Raw genomic sequence first — 8434 nt, 5'->3', positions numbered from 1 at the left:
GGGGGGAGACAGCAGTGAAAACAGACAAGACAATTACAGAGCAGAGCAGCAGGGCATGAAAAGACAAAAAAAAAACCACAAAAAATACATCATGTAGGACCAGAGATTACAAGACTAATATATAAATAAGACAATGAGTTAAAAAAGCAACTAAGAAAAGTTAGCACACCTGAGGAATGAGACAACAGAACCCATGTAAGTATAAAATCATAAAAACTAAAGGGAATCCCCCCCCAAAAAACAAGAACTGGACCCAGTAAAATACAGACACAAGCCACATTAAATTCAACAATAAACAAACTTTAATTTAAAGCTAAATGAATTGACACTTTAAAAAACTTACTGTAGCTTTAAAAGTATTTACAGTATCAGTACTGTATTTTCATTTACAGTATCATTACTTCTTTGTAAATTACATGGTCAATACTGTATTTTACCTAACAGCATTGTTATTGTATTTCAATTTAGTGTATAATTGCTGTATTTTTATTCTCAGTATTGTTGTGTTTTGTTCATTTAATGTGTTTCTAGTAGTAGCTTTGCTAATATACATTTTGACAAGCATAACTCTGTTTTTACTCTTTACAGTAACAAACAACTTGTTGTAACATTCCAAATGGGACATAATAAGTTAAACTTTGAGTTGTAGTCCTTCTGCTTAAGTAGGTCGCACTCGTGAAACGTTAAGAAACAAACTTGAACTGAGAACTAAAACAGCAGGCCTGCAGCTGTTTACTTTGCTTCTCTTGCCCTCCATGACCAGCGTGTTATGAGTGAGTTTGAGCGGACCTGCATCTTCCTCTTCTTACAAAAACAGAACCGTGCCCGGTCAGGAAGGGGGCCACATCTAAAGTCAACACGGTGGCAGCGTTCCCAGGCCCTGGAAACTACGCAGTAATTAAAACTAGCGACATGAGACATGCAGGCCCAGCTCCAGTGCAGAAACCATCAATATGACTGTATGGTATGTACTGATTACAAAACATCCCACTGGCTTTGTTGAGAGTCGCAGATATGTTTCCAGTCTTGTTGCTCAAATAAATCATCACGGAAAAATGTTTGCTGTTCTGTTGACATAAGTAGTGACGAGACGAGTCCTTGAGTTGTGAAAGTACAGCACTGAGAGGCTCTTAAAGTTAAACGAGGGAAACTCTTTCCTATAAACAGCTACCTCTACACAAGCGGATAGAAAGATGTTCAGATGTAGTCGTGTGAAAGTAGAGAAAATCAGGAGATTGTCTTTTTCAGCCCAAATGATGGGACTTCATGTGTGTTCATGTAGCCTTCACATTATCCTTGAAATGCTCAGATCTCAAAAAGGTCGAACAGCACGACGCTCAGGAACACTTTACTCCGGACACATTCGTCCTAACGCACAACCACTTAAACTGCACATTTCCTGTGCACTTCAGACCATACATTTAGCAGCCCACACGTGAAAAAAATAGATAAAAACAATCCGTCGACTCGTGTCTGGTTATTGTAACATGCTATACATCCACCCAAGAGGTGCGTTCTCCGACACTGGGCCTCTCATCTTCAAACACCACCGAACCTGCAGCATCTCTAGTTTCATTTAGCTGTTGTTTTTTTTTTTTAAAAGAAAATCTTTCTTTTTCCTCCTTCAAACAGAAGTATGTAGTGTCTTAATTCACTAAAGGTGTCCCCTGGTGTCTCAGTTATCCCTGTCAGCTGCACGACCCCCTCTTCCTCGCTCCAATGTTCCCTGTTGCCTTGGCAACCTTACGGCCAGTTGGGCTTCTCTCTTCCTCTCGCTCTCTGGATACATAGCGACTTCTGTTCTTGCCCCCTAGCAGCTGAAGGAGGATTCACTTAGGTGCCGCGAAGGGGGGGATGAAAAAAAGGGGAAAAAGAAAGGTACATTCATGCCCCTTTTTCCTCCCCTCATCCCTAAAGATGCAGGAGCTCTAACCGGAAAAACGTCTCCTCTCAAACTGAGAGGAAGCCTTTTAAAATGCTGATCCTCCTCCCTCTGCATGCGGCGTAAGTCAGACTCTGTAATAGCTAAATAATCAGTTTTGATCAAAACGATGCAGCAAGGGAGCGTTTGTGTTATTCTGAGAATAAATCTTGCCATCAGTAAACAGTGGGACGCTGTTATTTTTCAACCTCTGAGTCATCTGTTCAGCTAAAGCCCTAAAAAGGTCCCATTTTAAATAAACACAGGATTTAAAAACAATTTAGCGAAGGAAAGTTTGATTTAGTTTATCTTCTCGGTTCATGTGGTGAACGAACGCCCGCTTCGAAACTCTGATAATTCCTGCTGCTACCTGCTGCAGGTAATTTATGAACCGTGAAGGAAGACTCCTGCAAACAGCTGGGAGCAACAACAGCCTTACCTCATCCCCTCCTACCTGCAAAGTTGTATGCTAAATCTGATAATTAATGAGTATTTCTGAAGAAAAAAGGTAAATCTAGTCATTACTCTGGCAATGCTCCAGTTTTACGATGTTTTAAAATCCAACAAATGTTGAATTCTTGTGCAAACTCATCTATCTGTGATGTTTCGAAAACCTTTTTTTTCTAAAAGAAATGTTCAAAATCTTCTTTCTTGGCGTCAGATTAGTCAGCGTGATAATGCAAGACCAAATCTGAAAGTGGGTGTCTCACGCTGACAGTGTGAGAGAAGGCAACCCTGCTCAACTTCACTCATAAATCGTTTTTTTTTCTTTCCCTCTCTCTCTCTCTCTCACGACAGATTTTTAACTAGCCACTTTTCAGCGTTCATCATGTTCCCCGCAGCCTTACTCAGACGGACTGAGATGGAGAGAAGCGCAGTGTTCTCATGATATTTGCTGTTGTGCAACCCAGCACAAAAAAACGAAAAACAGTAGATAAAGTTCTTGCAGAAGCAGAGTTTTCTGTCATACTGTCATGGCAATTCAGCGTGTTAAGCATCTTGCGGTTGTGTGAAACCTTTGGTAGTGGGCGAGAGCTGCAGGATGTGTTTAAGGGTTTCCTGCAGGTAAAAAAACCCCCAAAAAACTCTGGATTGTTTCTCTCTCTCAGATTTTGCTGAATTACAGAACGAGCTGTACTTATCAACCAGGACTTCATTTCATCTCTGCTCTTTTGTTTGGTGTCTGTGAGAGGAAAAGCTCTCTCACTCCTGTGGTGTCTCACGCTGCTGCTTTGTCACCTTCTGGGTTTATTTAGAAGCTCAGTAGGTACACCTTATAGGCTGAGAATGTAAATGATTGTGTGAAGATGGGTAAACCATATTTCAGTTTCACTAGATGTTCAGATATGTCATTGATTGGTGTATCAAACAGCTAACCTCCATCTGATCTGAACCTAGAAGTTTTGTTTTTTATCTAAACAGATGGAAAATGAATTCACTGTGTGGCCTGAACCTAACTCAACACAAGAAAGTTGGTTAAATAAATAGTTACTAGATGGTCTTCAGTTCTAGACCTTATCAGCCCACTTGTTTTCATTTTTAAACAATTCATAATGAGATGATTTGAGGTTTCTGTTGAAGCTCTGACGCTAATAAAACACTTTGTGTGTATCTCTGAGATTTAAATGGGATAGACCAAAACAAGTGTTTGATGCACTGAAAATATAAAAACATTGGCACAACCTAAAGTTATTTTGTTATTATTTATTTTCCAATTCATTTTACTTCAGCACTTAGGCACAAAAACAGATTAAAAAAAATCCCGTAAATAAATTTGTTGCATTTTTCTGAAAGGCTGATCATGTGTCAAAAGAAGCTTAAGTGATGCTGAATTTGCCAACATAATAATGTGACAGCTTGCAAGTCTGAAGTGCTAAATGTAGAAAACACCAGCACACTCTTGCCTAAAACCAACACATTCATCTAAAAACAAACACATGGCTCTCTTCAGGAGTAAAGTGCACGGACACCATGGTTGATGTCACCACAGCTGGTTTGACTCAGAGACGGGAGATGTGAGACTGATAACTGGGAGGAGGTTGCTGTTGTTAATCAGTCTGATGTCCAATTCCAGCTGAACATCAACACCACCTAATGTGCTCAGAGCAGAGGGCCTTCTCTTGTGTTCTGTTACCAGGAATTTAATGAAGTGTCAGGAAACTGGTTATCACTTCGTCTTCTCAGCTGTGCCTCATCAGCTTTAATTGCTTGGTTTTGTCTTGAAGGAGCTTGTATGCAGTGTGTGTGTGTGTGTGTTTGGTCTTCTCTTTGGCAGAACAAATTGTTCTGTTCTTAACAAGATCTTCCAGCATGAGAAACTCTGGTCAAGGGCCTTCGAGGGCTTACAGGAAACAAAGAGTGAGAGAGGAAGGCAGGTGCAGCTTCAGGCCCGAGCTCTGCAGACAAAGTTTTCAGGGAACAAAACCTAAACGCCGGAGGGACGCTTAGACTTGTGAACTGAATTAAGGAAATACGTTCTCAGATGCATTTTTTTAAGTACTGAGACTATAAAAAGACAGACAGTAAGAGAGAGGCAGGATGTTTCTCTGCCTTAAATCACCACCTAACCCTGTTTGCAGAGGTCAGTTTTCTCTGAGACCTCCCTTGTGGTGACCCTACGCAGTCACAAAGAATCACAAGGCCACAAATCACCCAAGTAACTAAATAAGGCAATAATTCAATCATAAATGCAAACAGACTGAAGTCAAGACTTGATGAGAAAAAGACGATCTGCCCCCTCCTGACTTCCTTCATCTGCTTCCATCAGTCTGACGGATGCTTCACTACGAGCGAGGACTCCCACGATTTGTGAAGAGATTGCTGCAAAAATCTGCCCAAAAGAGACCAGCATCTTGTAATCACATAGTCTTACTTCCTGGATTGTTGGGGCTTATTCCATCTCCTTTTGCTACACCACTAAACTTTGAGTTCACCCTTATTACCTAATCAGAAAAGGAAGAGTTTCAAAATGTTCTTCTTATTTAGTCAAGAAGCAAATATGTCATCAATTGACAATGATTGGTTTTAAACAGAAGTGATCTAATTTTCTTGAGTTCTCAATGTGTGAACTGTAAATGCACCTTTTGTCTGCAGCAAAGCAGAGAAATGTAAGAAAACAGACTCCAACCTCTGAATTCAAACATTTTTACTGTAGTTAGCCCCTTGCTAGTTAGTGGATTATTTAATTTCATTTATAAAGAATTAACTTTTGTTGTAAATGTTCAAGTAAAGATTATAACATGGGCCTACAACCCTCAGCTTGTAGGCCCAGTCAGCCCTTCTCCCACTACTACTACTACTACCCCCGCTCAGCAAGTAATTGTCAAAGTTTTTACTCGAGCAAAAGCACAAGAGTCAGCCAGCAAACCAGTCATTTGGTCACCTTGGTAAGAGGTCAGCCAAAGAGTTGATTTATTCCTGAAACGTCACAGTAAGTCAGTCACAGGATCAGAAAGCAGAGCAGCCAGCCAGCCAATTAATCAAGCCGGCAGCCGGCCATCCACAAGACTGATGGCATGATGGGAACATAAGGGAAACGAGGGGGGAAAGCTGACGAAAGCATTCCTTTCAGAGACAGCTAATATTGTCATAGACGTGGAGCACTTTACACAGATCAGCAGAGCAGCAGAGGGGGTGAAATCGACTGGGTATAAATGAGGGAGCGAGGGAATGAACCGACAGAAGTGTTAATTCGTTCCTGTTTGGTTAAAAATGCAGGAGAACCTGAAATCATTGTGTGTTTCTTTTACTATTCCCCTTCTTTTAAAAAACAGGATCACAGACGGCATATAACCCATTCAGACTGGAAATGCAGCACAAACACGTCATTGTTTCCTGTCTTTTAAATATCATTGATCTGAATTTATAGACAAGCACTGTAGGCCCAGCAGCTGTTGTCTTAGCGTGGCATCAAATGGAGCTTCGGGAAAACGCTCCTGATGCTTCTCAATGGAGTTTTGTCCAGGAATGAATAAGCACTTATTCAACCTGAGTCCCTCTAAACAGGAAGCACACACACCAACACGGGGGAGAGAAAGCTCTTTGAGATGTGGCAGTGGGATTATTAGTGCAACAAATAGGTTCCCTGTGATGTCAGCCGTCTGAAGGCTCTTATTTTGATGAGCTCATCTCCATTCTGCTTAAATGAAACAGGTTATGGTCGCTGCGGCTGTTTACGATTGCATACTGCAAACAGTCTATTGATTTTATACAACGGAGAGAAAGTCTACAGAACCGTGAGCCTCGTTTCCCCTGTTATACAGTAATATCATAGCAGCTCTGAACTCATAAAAAGATTTCCAACCAACCTCACATTGTGCTATAATTATAAGTGATGATGGTTTTTCTTTTTTCCTTTTCAGAGAAACATCGGCATGCTTTTAAATGCCAACAATAAATGAAATGACCGACGTGAATCAGGACGACGGTGTTTGATGCCTTATTTGCTCCATAACACATGCTGAAATACCCTTCATTTGATTTTCAGTGCTTGTGGTATTTCAATTACAAATAAAATTCAAGGAGAAACATAGTTTTCTGCCAGGCTGAACTATTTTTGTTCAGTGTTTTTTTTCCTCCCACAAAGAGAACACATACATGTGTGAGAGGAAAGAATGTAATTAGAAATGCATTTAGTAATCGCAGAGGCTTTGGTGAGCTCATCTGCTGTCATTATTAATATTAAAGGGCTTGCTGCAACTGCTGGAGATGGGCACCAGCTCCCCACGACCCGGAATGAAGAAGAAAATGAATGGATGGATGAGCTTGCTGCAAGATTTAAGTCAAATCTTCGGTTTGAAACAACCTAAAGTGCTAAATGTCAAAACAGCAACTATGGACACTAAAAACGAATGATTACATAAGTAAAGACAACATAGATTCTTCTTCTGTGGAGCAAACAGGATAAACTGGATTAAATGGGGAGAAAAAGCATTGGTTTGGGATCTTCTGAGTTCACCTCCTGGGGTATTTTTGTGCACACATGCAGTTAGCGTAGCAACACAAACATTGCTGGGTTAAGAAAACAGCAAAAACATACATAAAATTTTTATACCAGTGACCCTAAATATAACATTTGCAAGTGAAACATTCGGAGTTTGTTGTTTGAAAATCATGAAACTTTCTCTCAAATGGGCTCCGCACTGAGCAGCTGTTAGCTCGACTCCCGCAGTACAATTTCTCCCTGATTCTTTAAACTGAAATCATACTGACTGCTGTCCACTGCCAGTAAGATACTGACTAATCATAACCGCTCCTCCGAACCTGACTTAAAAGAATGAACTCCTCTTCTAATCAGCAGCTGGAGTTGTCAAAGAAGTTAAGCTAGGGAGGGGTTCACACACACACACACACAGGAAAGACTAAGAGGGAAATATTTAACAGTTTAACACCAAAGGTTTTATTACATAAAGTAAATAATTGTGTTGAAACTCAGAATGTGAAGGTTTGTAAATGCTGGACAGGGTGAAGAAAACAGAACTGAGTGCATGTGAGTTCTTGTTAATGCAGTCTTGTTTAATACTCAGTTGCAGAATGCTGAACTCTATCTTTTTTTCTGCCTTCTAGTCACTTTTTTTGTTTTTTTAGAAAGCCTTGCTTTTTTTTTTTAACAAGACAATGTCAAACCACATTCTGTATGTCTTAGAGCAGCATAAAGTGAGAGTCCAGGTGCTGGCAACTATACTACCTGAAGTTTAGTCTTGTCATTTACTAAAAAATGTAAAAAAAATACAAATAATGATAATAATGCACAATGAATATAAAACATGTAGCATGATGCAGCAAAATTTCCTTCTCCAACCTGGTGGACCTTTTATTAGACAACAGCATTAGTCTGGGCGTTAGTCAGTCAGGTTCATATTGTGCATTACAACCATTTATGTTACAATCTGTGGGTTAGAACTCCTGGTTTGACTGAGCCACTGAGCCACTGATCCACTGATCCACCGGGAGCTGCACCAATCTGCTCGGACTCCTACACCAATCTGCAAAAATCCACCCTGTGAGGTTAAAGGCTGAACAGGAATTCAGACAGCAAATTAAAATGGCATGTGTTGTGAGGCAATGTTCTGTTTATTTCTTTCTTTTTTGTTTCACATTTCTGAGAATTGACTTCACATATCGGAGCACATTTCCTCCCAAATGGACCCGAAGCGTTGTGCAATTTCTTCCTTTTTTTTTTTTTTTTCTCGGAAGCCGTTGATTCAGAAATATTTAGTCTAAGACACAAGCACACACAAACACTCTCACATACACACACTTGTTGACGCATTTTTGATAAGTTCCAGTAAAGAAGGTCTGATTGTATTTTCATGCGAACATAATCCTTTCTTTACTTTCAAGTCTTTGAAGCTGTCCCTCCCCTCACTTTTAAAGCAGAATAAACAACTAAATTATCGGTGCTGTGTGTTATACAAACTGTTGTGGAGACATGAATCGGTTGTGTAACAATCAGAAGTATGTTCTTTTATTTATTTTTATTTGTAAAACACTGCAGTTCAGTTCCCTATGTCT

This window comes from Kryptolebias marmoratus, linkage group LG15 (assembly GCF_001649575.2).
Source record: "Kryptolebias marmoratus isolate JLee-2015 linkage group LG15, ASM164957v2, whole genome shotgun sequence".
Taxonomy (NCBI): domain Eukaryota; kingdom Metazoa; phylum Chordata; class Actinopteri; order Cyprinodontiformes; family Rivulidae; genus Kryptolebias; species Kryptolebias marmoratus.
This window is presented reverse-complemented; position numbering follows the sequence as displayed.